The 20,792-nt window shown below is 41.6% G+C and overlaps 1 pseudogene; it reads left to right on the top strand.

Moving 5' to 3' along the window:
* The first annotated feature begins 3,674 nt into the window (after window positions 1-3,674).
* On the top strand, window positions 3,675-4,589 carry LOC139152962 (olfactory receptor 14A16-like; annotated as a pseudogene).
* Window positions 4,590-20,792: the final 16,203 nt, after the last annotated feature.

Raw genomic sequence — 20,792 nt, 5'->3', positions numbered from 1 at the left:
ATTGTAAAAATGCGTTCTAACATGGTAGCTTCTTATTTCCTGAAATAATATTTAAACATTTAATAATGTATCTCTGTATTCAATTTATCTTGGTTGCATTTAATTTTTTTTTATTTTTCCCCCAGTAGTCTGACTATATCGAATAAATAAATAAATAAATAAATAAATAAATAAATAAATAAATGAATGAATGAATGAATGAATATATTCCACATATTGATTTCTGTGTATACTATTATATATGCCTTATTTCCTATGTATACTATTACTCTATACTATACTATTATAAATATGGTATATAATGCTATATAATACAAATAATTACTAACAAATAATTTCAATATGGAGACTTAAATATATGTGTTATTATATTTATCAAGCAACAGTTCCCGCTAAGATACCATTCATTACTTGTAAAGAAAAAAGAGAGAATGAAAATTATGTTGGCCTTTTTAGCCGCTGCTGCACATTGATTAGTTGATTATCCACCAAGATTCCGAGATCCCTTTCACAGTCACTACTGCTAAGTAGGGTTCCCCCCAGACTGGGGAGGATTTTCTAGGTAGTGGCAAAGTTGTTTTTTGATTATTTTCTCCAGTATTTTTTCAGGTATAGAAGTCAGACTGATTGGTCTGCAGTTACCTGGGTCAGTCTTTTTACCTTTTTTGTGGATGGGGACTACATTGGCTCATTTCCAGTCTTCCAGTAGATCTCCTGTGGTCCAGGATTTTTGGTAGATGAGGAGAAGTAGTTCTGCGATGGTGTGTGCCAGTTCTTTCAGGACTCTGGGATATAGTCCATCTGGTCCTGGCAATTTGTACTCATTGAACTCCCACAGGTGGTCCCTTATTTTGTTTTTATTTATGTTGAGTTCAGTTCCGTGGCTGTTTATTGGTTAGTTGGTTCCTTTTTGTGTGAAGACTGATGTAAAAGAGGCATTGAGCAGCCGTGCTTTATCTCTGTTGTCTGTGATTTCTTTACCGTCTTCATTTTTTAGTGTAGTGACTGTTTCCTTGATTTTCTTCTTTTGTTTATGTGTGGAAGAAGCTTTTTTGTCATTGACTTTCATTGCTAGGTATTGTTCATGTTGGGCCTTTGCTGTTCTTATTTTTGGTTTGCAGATTCTTGCTGTTTGTTGAAATTCCACCTTAGTTATGTGTCCTACTTTCCATTTTTTGTATTTGGCCTTTTTTTTTTTAAGGTTGTCTGTGAGGTCTTTGTTTAGCCATGCTGGTTTCTTTTTAGTTTTCCTGTTTTTCTTTTTCACAGGGATTGTATTGTGTTGGGCATCTGTGATTGAGTTTTTGAGGACCTCCCAGGCTTCCTGCGTGAATTTGCCCTTTAGAACTTCCTTCCAGGGGATATTTTCCAGGTTGTCTCTAAGCTTGTTGAAGTCCGCTTTTCTGAAGTCTGAGACTGTAGTGGTGTTGGGTTCAGCAATTAGTGATTGTATTATATTGAATTTTAGGATGACATGGTCACTCTCACCCAACGTCCCATCTACTTTGATTCCCTGTATCATTTCATCCCTATTTGTTAGTATTAGATCTAGTATTGCAGACCCTCTGGTTCCTGTTTCCACTTTTTTGGGCTAGAAAGTTTTCTGCAAGACTGGTGAGAAATCTATTAGACTTTCTGTTTGGTGCTGAGTTGGTTTTCCAGTTAATGTCAGGGTAGTTAAAGTCCCCCATTATTGTTGTGTTGTACTTATTGCATATTTCTGTTAGTTGCCTTGTAAAGAGGTTGTCCATTGTATCAGTTTGGTTTGGTGGCCTGTAGTATACTCCTATAGTAGTGTTGTGCTTTTTTTCTTTTATGTTAACCCATATGCTTTCTAGAGGATTATCTTCCTTGGTTGGATACAGTTCTGTGACAGTGTAGTGGTCTTTTATGTATAGTTCAACTCCACCTCCTTTCTTATTTGACTTATTTTTCTTGAAGAGATTGTAAACCTTTATCTGCATGTTCCAGCCACGTGTTTTGTCCCACCAGGTTTCTGTTATTCCAATTAGATCATATTCACCCTCTTGCATTAGTAATTCCAGTTCATCCTGTTTGTTCCCCAGGGTTTATGTGTTTGTGTACAGGCATTTTAGTTGTTTGTGTCTGATTCTGGGTGGACATTTTTAATCCTCTGACTGATTTATAGGCTTGACTTGCTCCCCTTCCTTATTTTGTGCATTGTTCAGTCTCTTAGTTTGGTCACCTGGCCATCTCCGATCTAGTTTAAAGCCTCCTGATAAGATGGGGTAGTAAATTTCCTAGGAGGTTCCTCCCAGCTCTAGTGATGTATATATTTTGACAAATCTAGCGGGAGCGAAATGAAGTTGTAGGCTTTCTTAATCACGGTTGTGATTCCTTGCGTTTGAGATGCAAAAGTAACCTCACCACAAATATAGCAGAAATGATCTGCTTTATTTAAACAGATTCAATGAATAACTAAATTTACTAGCATAAAACAATGTTTAAAGACGTCATTTAACTCACCAAGTAACAGATACTATGACTTTTATAGAATTTGGTGATGTAATATTAGCTAATATTCCATCATCTTAGTACGTGTGGTGGTTTTCTATTGGTCACCAATACTGACTATGTAATCTATGGTATAAGTTGCATCATTCATTTTATAAACTTCATACTTCATTAGTTGATTACTTATATCATGGAAACTAGAGCCAATGTACATTTTAAAATGTTATTTTCATTTTTAGCACCCCAAAATTATGTAAGAATAGCTGTTTTCATGCTCACAATTTTTACCTGTAGAACAGTGAATCTGAGATATTATTATTCTGTGTGATATTATAACTGGTCCTCCAGGAAGCTATTGTTTTCTTAATGGCCAATTATGGTAATGAGCATAGAGAAGTCAGTTTTATTTACATTTGCTAACTATGTTAACAAGCACATATAAGTCAATTTCATTTTGGTGTACAAGACTTTTGAGGGAAATAAAAGAAAATTAATAAACATTCATAATAGAAATATATATGACTGCAGATAGATGTTTCAGTATATGAAAATTAGTTGGATAGCAGTGACTTAGTGGTGAAGAGAACTTTGGAGAGATTTCTGTGTAGACTTTAAATAATGAATTAACCAAATATATAACTTTGCTATCTTTTTCACATGATCATTATGAAGAATAAAAAAGTTATAATTTCAAAAATGTGAACCAAAACTTCATGGATGAACTAATCCCTAACACTTAAATTAGGAATGGCAAAATCATCTCGGCATCCATCTGTATTTGAAAAAAAGAAAAGTGGGGTAAAATCTGTTTCTATTTCTCTGTTTTTAAATAAGTTAGGTATTATTGTTGAATGTGTTGAAAAAAAATGCTGAGATGTCAGAATAAAAATGTGGCTCATTTTCTGTTCAAACTCTGCTACAAACACTTTGGGCTTATATTGGATGGGATACTGTCTTTTCAAACTGAGTTTGAGTTTGGTGATTGTTTCTGTATGCAGATGGGTAAAAATGGGAAATAATGTATTTGAATATCCCCATTCTACAACCCTGTTTTCAGTGCTCTGAACCTCTGTTCATTATGTTTATGCTTCTTGATGTTTTGTATTCTCATCACATATCAAAATGCTGCCTCCAAAACTTTAACTAAATTTCCCTCTTTTCTTTGTTTGTAGTTTTGCCAGCTCTATCATAAATAAAACATGTAGAACCAAACCACAGTGTCTTACTTTCTGCTTCTGGAATTCTCAAAAAATCAGCATCTGCAGTTTTTGCATTTCTTTTTCTTTTTTGTGTTATATCTGACAACTGTAACAACAAATCTTCTAATCATCTCTGCAATTGCTTTAGACCATAGACTACACAGCCCCATGTATTTCTTTCTCATGAATTTAGCTCTGCAGGATTTGGGCATTGTTTCAGTCATTGTCCCCAAATCCATGATAAATTATGTGATAGACACCAGACATATCTCTTACTTTGATTGTGTTGCTCAAATCTTTCTCTTTCTCACCTTTGGGTCTTCTGATTTCTTCCTCCTGACAGTCATGGCATATGATCGATATGTTGCTATTTGTAATCCATTGCATTATGAGATGGTGATGAATTGGAAATACTGTATTGAAATAATAATTATAGTGTGGGTTATGGGTGTCCTCTATGGAATGTTGCATACCACTGGCACCTTTTCCATCCCTTTTTGTTCTAATGTGGTCAATCAATTCTTTTGTGAAATTCCACATTTGCTAAGACTATCATGCTCTGATATAAATCTACTTGAGGTTGGAATTCTTGTGGCCAGTGCCATTGCTGGGCTAGGTTGCTTTACTTTTATAATTGTATCTTATGCAGTGATCTTCAAGACAGCATTAAGAATCCCTTCTGAAAAAGGAAGGCAGAAAGCTTTGTCCACTTGTATTCCCCATCTTACGGTAGTGTGGATGTTATTATTAAGTGGATGCATTGCCAATCTGAGACCTCCTTCTAGCACTCCATCTTATTTAGATTTTGGGTTGACAGTTGTGTATGCCCTTCTTCCACCAATGTTCAATCCCATCATCTATAGCATGAGAAATAAAAATATCAAAAGTGTCCTTTCTCAACTTTGGATGTTTTAATTAATTTGTTTAATGTTATTTATATTTATACATTTTTTCATTATTTTCCTTCTCTTAATAAAGTAATAAAGATAGAAATGGAGAGTTGGGATGAAGGCAAATACAGCCTCCCAAACAGGAGAATCATGGAACTCAAGATATTATTTGTAAAACTCTTGTGATGAAATGCTACTGATACTATAACAGTGTGGTAATATAGAATCTTATTCTGAATTTTAGCAGATGTCAGTGAGATATGTCAGTCAAGAAACCAACTTCTGAAGTTTAACTGGAATTAGCCTTTTAGAATATTAAAAACATGCTGTGTTTAAGAATGGCTCATAAAATAAGAACAAGATAAAAAACCAGCAAGGATAAAATGAGGTTGCCTAGAGCCAATAAGTACTGGGAAATTAAACTTTCCTGGGGTCATCAAGAGTTCCAGGAAATCAAAATCACCCATCCAATGAAAAGAAACTTGTAATGCCGTCAAAGGCTGCCTTCTAAAACACTTTTAAGTATAAATGGGAGATTTTAACATCTATAGAATTTTATAGAATAACAGATTTGGAAGCTTGATTTAGTCTATACCTGTACAGTTGGCTTTTCTTGCCTAAGTGTGGAACCTTACTGTTATCTATAATGGATTTCATTTCATTAGATAGACCTAGTGTTCAAGTATGTCAAGATCCTTTTGAATTTTGAGTTTATCTACTGTAGTGTTGGCTATTTCTGCCAGCTTGGTGTCATCTGCAAATTTCTTTGTTTCTTTGTTTGTTATTTGTTTATTTGTTCGTTTTTTCACTCATTTGTTCATTCATTCAGCAGATAACACAACTAGCAAAGTAGGTACAGGTAAATTAGGCAATAAGACAGTAGGGCACTAATGGTAGGTACAATGATGTACTTATGCATGCCCCCTACAGACCTCTTAGGCATGGGGTGAGGTTGACTATAGATAGCGTAAGGTTTAAATTTTTGGGGTTTGGAGAAGAAATCACAAATTTGATGAGTTCCCCTTCTATTTTTCAATCTACATAATTTATGAAGATATTGAAAATTACTGGGCCTAAAACTGAACCTTATGCTGTGTCCTGATCTCTAATGTGGTGCATGAAGCACTACACAAAACAGGTTTTAGCTTGTTTTAGCTTTTCCTTTAGAAGTGCTATGGAAAAATCTGACATATAGCATGATGCACAAGATGAGAGAGATGATATTATATATTGATAAACATTTTGTAACTACAGCAATATGAAAAAGCAGGAAATCTATTTCCTAACACTCATTTTTATTTAGTTTTGGGTTGACTATTCTGAACTATCTTCTTCCATCCCTGTTCAATCCAATTATCTGTAGCATGAGAAATTAAAAATATCAAATATGTCCTTTCCAAATAGTGGAGATTTGAAAATTTCTCTTAACATTGTTTGTATTCTGTTCATAAGTGAGTATTGGGGAGTAATGCAATTGTGGAAAAGAAGTGTAATGGAGAAGAGGTTTTTATTCTCTTTGTGCTTCCTTGTATTAAATGGCTTCCCCTTTATTGCTTGCTCATAATATGGCAAATGAAAGCTTTAGTTTCTCCAGACTTATCATTCTTTTGATATTCTGTACCTTTAAATCAGACTTAATTCATGGCATTTGCCTCAGTAGTGGGTTGCAGCCAGTATGGATGGGATCACCGATCCATTAGTGGAAATAAGCATGCACATGCATCTCCATGCCCCTGAGGTGTGCATGTGCATGCCTGCATGAGATTTGGCTTCTGCGCATGTGCTGGAAGCAAAATCTCATGAGAATGCTCGCGCACGCAAGATTTCACCCATTTTTGGTGTTTGTTTGCTTCTGCGCTTGTTTGGAAAGGAAAATATTGGTGAAAATCACTGAAATCTTACTCGCACGTGCACACAAAGTTTGGCTTCTGGCACAGGCTTAGAAGCCAAATCTCATACATGGCAGTGCCTGCCCAACCGCTGGATGCATATGTGTTTGCACTGTTCTCTAAGAGCATTCCGGTAGTGGCAAAAGGTAGGAACGTCTGCCTGATCTACCTGGACAAGTATTTTTTTCTTGTTAAGGCTTTTCTGAAGGGGTTTGCCATAGTTTCCTTCCTGACACTGAAGGAGAGGGAGTGCGACTGGCTTACAGTCAGTTGCTTCCTAACACAGGAGTAGATCTCGTTGTCTCCTGATTTTAACGTTGATTTGTTGATTTCTGGTTTTAAGCTTTATTTCTCTTTGCGATGATGTAAAACTTTTCAACACCACTGATAACCACTGCTAATCTCCAGAGACCTTGACTTTGTGTTCGAATGGTCAAATATCTGGCAACTCCAAATCTCAACCAACCAATGCTGTCCTACACATTGGCAAAAAGAATCTGAATACCAAATACAAGCTGAATAAACAAGACCTTACAGACAATCCTCACTCTGTAAAAGACCTTGGAATACTCATATCAAATGACCTAAATGCCAAAGCCCACTGCAACAACATTCCCAAAAAGGCTTCAATATTTGATAACTTAATCCTATGTAGCTTCTGCTCCAGTAATCCCACACTACTAACCAGAGCATACAAAACTTTCCCCAGACCAATCCTTGAATACAGCTCATCAGTCTGGAACCCACACTGCATTTCGGACATAAACACTCTAGAAAATGTCCAGAGATACTTTACCAGAAGAGCCCTTCACTCCTCCACTCACAACCGAATACCCCACGAAACTGGACTTACAATCCTAGTTTTAGAATGTTTAGAACTATGTCACCTTAAACATGATCTAAGCATAGCCCATAAAATCATATGCTACAAAGTCCTTCCTGTCAACAACTATTTCAGCTTCAACCACAAGAACACACAAGCACACAACAGATACAAACTTAATGTAAATTGCTCCAAACTTGACTGCAAGAAATACGACTTTAGTAACCCAGTAGTTTATGCATGGAACTCACTACCAGACTCTATAGTGTAATCTCCTAACCCCCAAAACTTTACCCTTAGACTATCCACTGTTGACCTCTCCCGATTCCTAAGAGGTCAGTAAGGGAAATGCATAAGTGCACCAGCATGCCTTCCATCCCCTGTCCTAATGTTTCTTTATATATTTTTTACTAGTATCATGTATATGAATATTATTATATCTAATGTTTTTTCTTATTTTTTCTTTTTACTAGTATTATGTATGATATCTTTACATACCTCCAATATGTACTTGACAAAACAAATAAATAAAAAATTAAATAAATAAACTCTATGTCAACCTATTTTTCACACATTCACCAAAGCATTTTTTCTTTCCCTTATAACTCCTTTGGAAAATGAGAAACCATACAGGGTGGGCAGGTTGAGTAAGCTGGTACTAACTACCATAAATTTTTGACAGCCAACAGAATTGAAAAAGCAGAATGAGTAATTCAAAATTGTAAATCAAAATCCAAAAGGTTCATCCTTCCTCCCACACCCACAAGATCATCATGCAGATCAGTCCAGTTGTCTGCATGCCCATGGACATCTTTCATACTTCCACTGGTGCTGAACAAAGGATGACCTTGGATCTTCAAGAAAGGAATTCGTTGTGGCTAGTGTGTTTCCCTCATGCAACCATCCCTCCCAATTCCCACAGTACTACTCTAATTGTGGCAGGCCAAAGCCTCTAACTTAAATGATGGACTTTGGCATGACAACATGCTTTATTATATAACAAAAAGGAATATAAATAAATGTACATCAGGATGATGTTTTTTTGAAATGTGCCTGAGAAGGATTTCATCCAAGCTCATGAAAAGATATCTTATCAAGGTTTGTGCTATCTATGCCATCATCTATCCAATACTTTTAAAATTTTATTTTAGTTAAATGCATGTAACATCTATACTTAAATGAAGACTCACCAATAGTTGAGTAAGTATATTTTGGAAGATGCCATATGCTTAGTGGTATCACCTAGGCAATATCAGTACCTTTCTTTGACAATGGGGAGCTTTAAATTAAAAGGATATAATTTTTTCTTCTATCTTTATGCACCTATAATTAATGGTGGTGGTGGTATTCATTTCACACAGGTTCAAGTGAAGTGGTTGTTGTTATGACCAGAAGATTCCATAATATTCTGTAACTGGGTAAAGTTTTAAAGTATAGTTGTTAAGCAGAAATGGCTGTGTTTAAGTAGAAGTGTTTACCTCCTTCTCATTGGCTGCTGCGGTTTGGCGCCAATCTTTGTAGAGCTGTCAGGCGTCACTTGTTGCCAGGCGAACTGTATAAAAGGAAAGTGCCACCGGGCTTACGCGCTTCTCTCTAGCTCGCGTCTGAGTGAAAGTGTATCCGCGTCTAGTTAGTCTCCTGCAGAGAATAAAGATTTAAAGTTAGCAACCGTGTTTCTCGGTTATTTCACTGGCGACGAGGGTCTAGAGGCGATTTTTTTAAATGGAAAAAAATCATTATGGCAACTCCTTCAATCATCCAGCCGCCCAAATTATTTGACCCTGAGAGGTCAACGTGGACAGCCTATATGGCTAAATTTGAAATTTTCCTTGAAGCCGCCGGCATAAAAGATGCTGACACCGGCCGGAAAAGGGCTTTATTTCTGAACTACTGCGGGACTCAAATTTTTGATCTGGCAGAGACCTTGACCGACCCAGAACCTGCAAATTCGGTTCCTTGGGACACTTTGATGGCTAAGTTGGCAGCTCATTTTAAACCAACGAAACCTGCCAGGGTTTTCAGGCACCAGTTCTCCCGGATGGCTCAAGCTGAGGGGGAAACTATTAATCAGTTTGCCACTCGCCTCAGAACTATTTTAGCCAAGTGTCAATTTGACAATCCTGAGGCTAGGTTAACTGATGCCATCATATTTGGCATGAGAAATGTTTCTATCCGGAATAAACTGCTGGCAGCTGACGACTCGTCCCTACAAGATGTAATTAAGGCAGCTCAAACCGCGGAAGTCGCTGAAGCCGCTGCAGCTGACCTTAAGTCAAACGACAAGCTGGCCACAGTTTTTAAGATCGCTGAGGCTCCTCGCGCCCCTGCTAATCATCAACACGATTACAACACATCTGAATTCGACCCATATGAAGACCACTGCTGCCAGCTACGATGACCGCCTGCAAGACAACCTCGCCCATCATTTCCAGCCTGTGCCGGATGCCGGGGTCAGCATGCCCGTTCGAGATGTCCCTTTAAGGATGCTTTCTGCCGCCACTGCGACAAACGAGGCCACATTGCCGCCGTCTGCCAAGCCATCCTACCCGACGACATCCCCTTCAATCAAGACCTGCTGCCCACCTTTCCTTCTCAACGAGCATACCGGCCATTCAGACAACAAGGAAGGGGGAACCGGAGACCATGGAGCAACCGAGGTAACCGCACATCCACGGACTGTGGCACATACCCACCCGCCCCTAATAAAATTATTGTCCCTCTCCTGTTAAATCATCAACCATGCCACATGGAGCTGGACACAGGCTCTAAATTTACTTTAATGCCGTGACATAAGCTGAGACTATATGTGCCTTCGTTGTCCCTGGACTCTTTAAAACCACTGGACATTGCCATCAAAGACTTCCAGGGGCACCCGATCCGGGTTTTGGGAAGCACTAGGGTGCCTATAGCTTTTAGAAATGTACATTGTATGTTGCCTATTCTAGTTATTGAGGGGGCTAATCATTCCCTTTTGGGACTTGATTGGATGGCTCCTTTGGGGTTAGCTGTCACTGGTCTTCATAAAGTGACTTGCGTGAAGGAGCCTGATTTTGTCCAAGAATTTCCAGAGGTTTTAAAAACGGGGTTAGGTACCTATAAGGGGCCTCCCATTTCTTTTTCTTTGGATCCGGCTATTCCCCCCCTTTGGTTAAAACCTCGCAGGGTACCACTACCCCTAATGGATAAATTAGATGCCCAATTGCAGAAACTCCAGGCTCAGGGTATCTTGGTTCCTGTCGAACATGCCCCCTGGGAGACCCCTTTTGCCACCCCCTGAAGCCTGATGGCTCTCTGAGAGTTTGTGCAGATTATAAATCTACCTTGAATAAGGCATTACAGCACAACTCCTATCCGATACCTGTCGTGCAGCAGTTGCTGCATACCCTGGGGTCTGGGAAAATTTTTGCAAGGCTGGACCTTGCACAGGCATACCAGCAGCTCCCTGTGGACGATGCCACAGCCTTGGCACAAACAATTGTTACTCACAGGGGGGCTTTCAAATGTACTCGACTACAATTTGGAATCAGTGTGGCCCCGGGTATATTTCAGCGACTCATGGAACGATTGCTCTGGGGAATTAGGGGGGTGGTCCTGTACTTTGACGATATTTTAATATCAGGGGACACTCCAGACCAACTGCACTGTAGAATTCGACAGGTTCTGGCTAGGTTACAAGCTAAGGGATTAAGGCTAAAGCCAGAAAAGTGTGTGTGGGGCACCTCATCAGTGGACTTCCTAGGCTTTAGGATAGATGAAGCAGGCATACACCCCACTGAGGAGAAAATCAAAGCCATTAAGGATGCCCCTGCCCCCACCTCTAGAACAGAGCTGCAAGCATTTTTGGGGCTATTAAATTTTTACTCTGTTTTTCTGAAACAGAAAGCCTCCGTAGCTGACCCGCTTCATCAAATTCTCCACAAGGGAGCGCCATGGAGATGGGGTGAGACAGAACAACAGGCTTTTAATGATATCAAAGACCTCTTGACCTGGCAAAGTGTCGTGGTACAATATAGTTCCACCTTACCACTTAGGCTTACATGCGATGCTTCCCCTTGTGGAGTAGGAGGGGTTCTGGCCCACATCTTGCCAAATGGCCAGGAAGCCCCAGTAGCCTACTTTTCAAGGACATTGTCCCTGGCAGAATGTAATTATGCCCAGATAGATAGAGAGGCACTGGCATTGGTAGCTGGGGTAAAAAAGTTTCACAACTACTTATTGGGGAGGCCATTTCAACTGGTCACTGACCATAAACCCTTGTTAGGGCTCTTAGCCACCGGGCGCCCAACTCCACCGTTTATGTCCCCCCGCATGTCCCGTTGGGCTATTTTTTTGGCAGGATATGATTATATCCTTGTACATAAGGGGGGCTCAATGATTAATCATGCTGATGGTCTTAGTCGCTGTCCATTAGGGCAAAGGGTGGAGGCCCCTGCCCCTGCAGGGGATGTTCTCCTCATTGATTTAGGTGCACCTTCACTTATTACTGCCAAAGAGGTGGCCATTGAAACTAGAAAGGACCTGATGTTGGGGAAGGTCCTCCAATACATATTGAAAGGGTGGCCACCAAATGGCGAAGACCACTCGGTGCTGGACTTTAAGACCAAGAGGCTGGAACTCTCTGTGATGCAGGATTGTATTTTGTGGGGTGACAGGGTAGTTATACCCACTGCACTAAGGCCTCAAGTCATGCACATGCTGCACCAAGGACACCCTGGGGTGGTCAGGATGAAAGCTCTGGCCAGAGGGTATCTATGGTGGCCAGGGTTGGACAAGGGAATTGAAGATTGGGTGGCCACATGTAGCCCTTGTCAGGAAACAAGGCCAAATCCTCCTAAAACCACCCCTGCACAGTGGGATGCACCCCAAGGGCCCTGGTCAAGGTACATATAGACCTGGCTGGACCGGTGGGCACTAATATGTTTTTGATAGTGGTGGATGCATACTCCAAATGGTTAGATGTTATATTGTTAGGGTCCACCACTTCTTCTGCAATTATACATGTACTGAGGAGGTTGTTTGCAACCCATGGGTGTCCAGATGTCCTAGTCTCGGACAATGGGCCCCAATTCACCTCGAGACAGCTGGAGCTGTTCTTAGCCCAATTGGGAGTAAGACATGCCTTGGTCTCACCCCACGCAGCCTGGGCTAATGGTATGGCGGAGAGGTATGTTAGGGTGGCCAAAAAGGCCATAAAAAGGTCATCGCCAGGGGAGATTCAAGAAAGACTGGACACCTTCCTATTAACTCAGCACATAACACCGAGCCTAACTATCAATAGGAGCCCAGCTAAACTACTTATGGGGAGGAGATTGAGGTCTCCTTTAGATAGGCTGCACCCAGCTTATGTTAAAATGAAGCCAGATTGTGTAACAACCCCTGAAAGGTCAGTGTTTGTGGGTCAAAATGTGTATGTGAAAAATTTTGACAGGGGCAAACAGTGGGAGACTGGGATAGTGACTGAGCAAACAGGTCCTAAAACGTATATTGTCAAACTAAGTGATGGACGCCTCTGGCAGACGCACATAGACCATGTAAAGGGGAGACTGGAAACAGCCAGCATCAGAGAAAAAATGGCTGACAATAGTAATGGGGTTTCTAATCCTTCGCTCCCCACAGGGAGTTATACCAGACCCAGCCGTGCCCAGGAATAAATAGACTGGGACTTACCAGGGTTTAGTGACCATTCCAGCGCTGCCCCAGCTCTGCCAAGCTCCAGCCGTGGAAATTCTTCACCTGCAGAAGAACCATCGTCCTCAGTAGATGTCCAGGTCCTGAATGAACCACGCCAGTCAGAACGCACCCCTAGGAAGCCTGCTCGGCTCGAAGACTTCATTACTTGTTTGTCCGAATAAACCTGTAATAATCCATCCAGAAGGGGGAGGGGTGTTATGACCAGAAGATTCCATAATATTCTGTAACTGGGTAAAATTTTAAAGTATAGTTGTTAAGCAGAAATGGCTGTGTTTAAATAGAAGTGTTTACCTCCTTCTCATTGGCTGCTGCGGTTTGGCGCCAATCTTTGTAGAGCTGTCAGGCATTGCTTGTTGCCGGGCGAACTGTATAAAAGGAAAGTGCCACTGGGCTTACGCGCTTCTCTCTAGCTCGCGTCTGAGTGAAAGTGTATCCGCGTCTAGTTAGTCTCCTGCAGAGCATAAAGATTTAAAGTTAGCAACCGTGTTTCTCGGTTATTTCAGTTGTTAAATCCCATCCTGCTATCAAAGTGGACACTGGGTGCTGCACTGCGCTTGAATGGAAAAATGGACAACAGAGTGACTGGCAAGATGGAAGGAGAAGGCTGTTTTCCTTCTTCCTTCTTCATCCTTCTCTTCCTTCCCTCAGGCCAGCTGCTCCATTGTCCATTTCTCCATGGCGGCACAATTTATTTATTTATTTATTAGATTTGTATGCTGCCCCTCCCCGAAGACTCGGAGCGGCTCACAACAATAAAACAGTACAAATCCAGTTGATTAAAACAATTTAGAAACCCATAATATAAAAAGCAATCACACATCTCATATAAACCATACATAAAACAGAAACGGCCCAGGGGAATCAATTTCCCCATGCCTGATGACAGAGGTGGATTTTAAGGAGTTTATGAAAGGCAAGGAGGGTGGGGTCAATCCTAATTTCTGGGGGGAGTTGATTCCATGGGGTTGGGGCCACCACAGAGAAGGCTCTTCCCCTAGGTCCCGCCAGATGACATTGTTTCGTCAAAAGGACCTGGAGAAGGCCAACTCTGTGAGACCTAACCAGTCACTGGGATTTGTGTGTCAGAAGGCGGTCCTGGAAATATTCTGGTCCGATGCCATGAAAGGCTTTATAGGTCATAACCAACACTTTGAATTGTGACTGGAAACTGATCGGCAACCAATGCAGACTGTGGAGTGTTGGTGAAAAATGGGCATACTTAGGGAAACCCATGATTGCTCTCGCAGCTGCATTCTGCACGATCTGAAGTTTCCGAACACTTTTTAGAGGTAGCCCTATGTTGAGAGCATTACAGTAGTCAAACCTCGAGGTGGTGAGGGCATGAGTGACTGTGAACAGTGACTCCTGGTCCAAGTAGGGCTGCAACTGGTGCACCAGGCCAACCTGGTCAAACGCCGTCCTTGCCACAGCTGAAAGTTGGTTTTCTAATGTGAGCTATGGATCAAGGAGGACGCTCAAGTTGTGGACCCTCTCTGAGGGGGTCAATAATTCTCCCCCGGGTAATGGATGGACAGATGGAATTGTCCTTGGGAAGCAAGACCCACAGCCACTCCACCTAATCAGGGTTGAGTTTTAGTCTGTTGACACCCATCCCGAGCCTAACAGCCTCCAGACACCGGCACATCACTTCCACTGCTTCATTGACTGGACATGAGGTGGAGATGTACAGCTGGGTATCATCAGTGTGCTGATGATACCTCACCCCATGCCCCTGGATGATCTCACCAGTGGTTTCATGTAGATATTAAACAGCAGGAGGGAGAGGACCGACCCCTGAGGCACTCCACAAGGGAGAAACCTAGAGGTCGACCTCTGACTCCCCACTAACACTGACTACAACCGAACGGAGAGCTAGGAGGAGAACCACTGAAGGACAGTACCTCCCACTCCCAACCCCTCCAGTCGGTGCAGAAGGAAACCATGGTTGATGGTATCGAAAGCCGCTGAGAGGTCAAGAAGCACCAGGAAAAAGGATAAATCCCTGTCCCGGGCCCGCCAGAGATCATCCATCAATGCGACCAAAGCAGTTTCTATGCTGTAGCCGGGCCTGAAACCTGACTGTTCAGGGCCTAGATAATCAGCTTCTTCCAAGGTCCACTGTAGCTGGAGCGCCACCACCTTCTCAACAACCTTCTCCATAAAGGGAAGGTTGTAGACTGGACAATAGTTGTTGAGAATGGCTGGGTCCAGGGAAGGCTTCTTGAGGAGGGGATGCACAAATGCCTCCTTGTAAAGAGCTGGAAAGGACCCCCTCCCCAAAGAAGCATTGATAATCTCCTGGACCTAGCTCCATGTCACCTCCCTTCTGGCTGAAACCAGCCAAGAGGGACCCGGATCCAGTAAACAGGTGGTGTAACTCACAGTTCCAGTGGCCTTGTCCACTTCATCAGGTGTCACCAGATCAAACTCTTCCCAGACAGATGGACAAGTGCAGGCCCCAGTCAACTCACTGACTCATTGCCAGTTGACTCTGTTATCCAATCGAAGTCGAGGTCCCCCCGTATCTGAGCGACTTTATCTGCTGATGCAATCAAGGCAGCATGATACACGCGTATTGTCACCTTGAGCGCCACTTTGTAAGTCTTAATATGAGCTCTTACAAGTGTTCAATCGGATTCATACTTACTCTTCCTCCATCGCTTCTCTAGACGTCTCTTCTGGCGTTTCAACTCCTGGAGCTCCTTGGTAAACCAAGGAGCTCTCCGGGGTCTAGCACCACAGAAAGGTTGCAATGGCGCAATCAGGTCAAGAGCCTCTGTTGCAGCCTTATTCCAGGTTACAGCAAAAGACTCTGCCGAACTGTGGACGAGTGCATCTGGAATAAACCCAAGCGCCCTTCGAAAGCCCTCTGGGTCCTTCAGGCATCTGGAGTGGAACCACCTAGTTGGTTTTACCTCCCTGCAGGGAAGGATTGGAGCCAGGAAGTCAAGCCACAGTAGCAAATGGTCTGACCACGACAAAGGCAACAATTTTAAGCCCCTTAGTCTCAGATCATTATTTGATTGCTCAGAAATGAATACCATGTCTGGTGCATGCCCCCCCTCATGAGTCGTACCCTCTACTATGTGAGTCAGGTCCATGGCTGTCATGGTGGCCATGAACTCCTGCGCTAGCCCAGAGGTTTCACCAAGTGACAGTAGGTTAAAATCCCCCAAGACAATAAGTCTGGGGAACCCTACCGCCAGCCTGGCTACCTCCTTGAGCAGCACAGGCAGGGCTGTTGACACGCAGCTGTGAGGCAGGTACATGAGCAACAAGCCCACCTGAACCCCTTAGTCCAACTTCACTAGTAGGGACTCAAAACCCGCAATCTCTGGAGGAATGAGTCTATGTAGGCAAAGGCTCTCCCTGGTTATTATAGCCACTCCTCCCCCCCTGCCCTGGGGTCGAGGCTGATGCCATACCTGAAACCTGACTGGGCAGATTTCAGAGAGAGGAACTCTTCCCTCTGGGCCCAGCCAGGTTTCAGTCACACATGCCATGTCAGTCTCCTCCTCCAGATGAGGAGAGCTTTATTTACCACTGACCTGGCATTGAGTAGCAGCAGTCTGAGCCCAGGGCCAAGATTACACCTGTCACCAGTACTCTGGGTTGAGCTCATGGAGCCGGAACAAGGGATCGCTATTAAGCAGCGATCCCTCCTTCCCCAGGAATGGCTAGCTCTGTGGCTCCTGCCATATCTGCCTCTCCCCAGAAGCACTGAGATATTCTGACACTCTGCCACCCCAGAGATAGGTGCCTTCTCCCCTCCTGCCTCTCCTACGTCAGGTGGGCCAAACATGTCATTCATACCATTCCCATTCACTCATCCATATCATAATACCACCCACTCCACCCATCTCACCCATACCAATCATTCATTCCAAACATATTGCTACACCCACCCCAGTTATCCATCAATTAAAAAAAACCAGATTAAATTAACTAAAAACAGTAAGCATAAAAATTAAAACATAAAAAATATACAAAAATAGGGAATCAATTGTTAGCTAATAGTTCAGGATCCAATTTTATAGTGTGAGTGTGGGGGATAATTTGCCTGGCCATACTAACTCTGCAGTCTCCCCTACCTTCCAGATTCCATTATGCTGACAATTTAATTGCCTGCCTTCACTTTTGCCTGCAGACTGACCAACAACTCCTATATGCAGTGCCAACCCTTTCTATAATTGCCACAATTCTTTACCTTCCCATGCAAGCTCTCGATATCATCATTTTTTTGCTTCTATGGTAAGCACCCTCCTCATTCCTCAGAAACCTCACCTCAGAAAAGAGTGGAAATTTAACAACCAGTTTGCCCAGGGTCAGGTTGGCCATTGCAGGAGGCTCATCCCCACATATGCAGTGGAGCTGCGGGATGGGCCACACCTCCCAAAACAGTTAACCTGACCTTGAGCAAACCAGTTTAATTATTTGAATCCCACTACTGCCTATATTGATTAGTCTTATTTACATGCTTATTTGTATAATTTCCTGTGTAAAGTATGCTCTGCAATTGCACAGTTTTATTCAATAAAATATTTCAACATTTATTTATTTATTTATTTGTTTGTTTGTTTGTTTGTTTGTTTGTTTGTTTGTTTGTTTGTTTGTTTGTTTGTTTGTTTATTTATTTATTTATTTATTTATTTATTTATTTATTTATTTATTTGACTTGTATGCTGCCCTACTCCATGGACTCAGGGGGGCTAACAACATATCAGTGACCAAAACAGTGTACAATAATATAGCTAAATCCATTTAATATAAGCAGTTAATTAAAACATTATAAAAAGGCTAAACATTAAAAATCATCCACACAATTACAACCACAAGCATACTAAACATTCAATGGTCAGAGGCTGGGGTCTAATGATGTCATTAATAAGTTTTCCAGTTCTTATGAAAGGCAAGAAGGGTGGGGGCAGTACGCATCTTCGGGGGGAGCTGACAGAGCCCCCCAACAGAGAAGGCTCTTCTTCTAGGCCCTGCCAAGCAACATTATCTAGTTGATGGGACCTGGAGAAGGCCGACTCTGTGGGACCTAACTGGATGCTGGGATTCATGTGGCAGAAGGCGGTCCCATCAGAAATCTGGTCTGATGCCATGTAGGGCTTTATAAGTCAAAAACAACACTTTAAATTGTGCCCAAAAACCAATTGGCAGCCTGTGTAGTCTACAGATCTCTGAATAAACATGGGTATACCTTGGGAGGTCCATGACTGCACATGCAGCTGCATTCTGCACAATTTGTAGTTTCAAAACACTTTTCAAAGGTAGCCCCATGTAGAGAGCATTGCAGTTGTCGAACCTCGAGGTGAAAAGAGCATGGGCGACTGTGAGCAAAGACTCCCTGTCCAAATAGGGCTACAAGTGGTGCTCCAGGTGAACCTGGGAAAACATTCCCTTGCCATAGCCGTAAGACGATGTTCCATTGTCAGCTGTGGATTGAGGAGGACACCCCAGTTGTGGACCCTGTCTGACTGGATCAAAAATCCCCCCCAGGTAATGGATGGAAAGATGGAGGTGTCCATGGGGGACAGAACCCACAGCCACCCCATCTTGTTGAGATTGAGATTAAGCCTGTTAGCACCCATCTAGACCCTAACAGCCGTCAAGCACCGGTACATTACATTCACTGTTTCATTGATTGGACACGGGGTGGAGAAGTAAAGCTGAATATCATCAGCATATTTATGATAACTCACCCTGTTCCCCTGGATGATCTCACCCAGCAGTTTCATGTAGATATTAAACAGCAGGGGGGAGAGGAATGACCCTTGAGGAACCCCACAAGGGACGGATCTAGGAGTCAACCTCCGACACCCCACTAACACTGACTGTGATTGACTGGAGAGGTAGGAGGAGAACCACCATAAGATGGTGCCTTCCACTCCCAACCCCTCCAATCCCTAATCCCTCCAGTCGGCGCAGAAGGATACCATGGTCGGGCATAATTTGTCTGGGCATCACTTTGTAATTCAAGTACTTCATATTCATATTTTTGTGTGGCATCTGGGAATGAGCCCATACCCTTTAAAAGGTATTTTAATGCCAGTTTTGTTGTGTCCAAATACTGGAAATAATGAGGCAAGTGTCATTTAACTTGAAGCATTTAATGAAGGCTCAAATGAAGAACAGCACAACAGAAACCCAAAGGGAGTCTCTAAGAACAGAATCACGTCAACCTTGTCTGACAGCAATTTATATTGTAGCTATCAACATGGCAGACAATGAGAAGTAAAAGTTTTCCCATTCAGCAGCTGAGTTGGTTCTAACCAATCAGCAACTGCAGCAGTGGCTAAAGGAACATAACACCACTCCCTTCACAGCAGGCACAAACATAGTCACCCAGATAAGCTGGGTGCTTCCACAACCTAGTTGAACTGCACAACTCTTGGGAAGCATTGGGAACAGCTTGTGGAGTGACAGTTGGCACTGGAGAGGCGATGGATAGAGTATCAGGGCTTGGAATCTGTATTGGGAGGCCAACAGCTAGTGAATCGACCAGTGATATGACTGAGATGAATGAACTGACATTAGGTGAACACATGTCTTGGAGCTATTTCAGGAGGGTGGTTACAGGGGGAGGTGTGTCATCCAGCTGTAAGCACCCATGTTGCTGGTTGATGTGATGCTACCAGGTTCATCCATCCTCTAAGTTGACTCTGTAAGAACAGGGACCTGTGATGTGACAGCCAACATGGTTTCCCTCATGTTGTGGTTATGTCCAGAGACAAGAAAATATTGGAAAAAAATAAATAATTGGTTGTGTCAAATAACAAATACTGTACAAAAATGGAATATATGCCAGAGTTTTTTCTACTGGGTATTATGAGAGGGACTCATCCTAAAAATGTAAAATATTTAAGCTTGCATATTACAATAGCTGCAAGGATTGTATTTGCACAGAACTGGAAAAATCCGCAAATACCTGAAGACAATGAGATCATCAAGAAAATATACGACTGCGCAGAGATGGACAGATTGACAATGGAGCTTAATAATCGAAAAGAATCGGACTATTATAGAACCTGGACAAAATGGTACCAATGGACAAAAAAAAAAGAAACTTAAAAGAAACATTGAAATAAAATATTAAGAAATCTAAAAGCTATTAAAAGACAATGTCGATAGGAATGTTTATATGATGTAGATTCATCTGTAAATATGATTATGTACTGTTTTTTTAAAAAACGGAAAAATTTAATAAATATATATATAAATATATATATTTTAAAAAGATCTTAGGTAAAACATTCATCTTGATCGTTGAAATTCTTCCCAAGAAAGATAATTTCAAATTGTTCCATATTTCTAAATCTTTTTTAATTTCATCAAACAATTTTATATAATTATCATTTTTTAGAGATATAGTTTTAGATGTAATCCAAATTCTTAAGTACTTTACTTTCTTAGCTATCTTCATGTCTGTGATACATTCCAATTGTCTTTTCTGTGATTCTGTCATATTTTTAAGTACAAGTTGTGTCTTGTTCCTATTTATTTTTAGGCCTGCGACTTTACCATATTCTTCTATCATTTGAATCAAATTAGGTATTGTTGTTATGGGATTTTCAGTTATAAAAGTCAAATCATCTGCAAAAGCTTGTACGTTATATGTTTCTTTCCCTATAGATAATCCCTGAATTTTATTATTTGTTCTTATCTTTATCAGCCAAACTTCCAAAGATAAAATAAACAATAAGGGTGAGATCAGGCATCCCGGTCACACACCTTTGAAAATTTCAAATTTTTCCAATTGCTCATTATTTAATATAATTTTCGCCGTTTGTTTCAAATATATAGCATCAATTACATTAAC

This window comes from Erythrolamprus reginae, chromosome Z (genome assembly GCF_031021105.1).
Source record: "Erythrolamprus reginae isolate rEryReg1 chromosome Z, rEryReg1.hap1, whole genome shotgun sequence".
Lineage (NCBI taxonomy): Eukaryota > Metazoa > Chordata > Lepidosauria > Squamata > Dipsadidae > Erythrolamprus > Erythrolamprus reginae.
The sequence above is the reverse complement of the archived record's forward strand: the minus strand, read 5'-3'. Positions and strand labels throughout refer to the sequence as shown.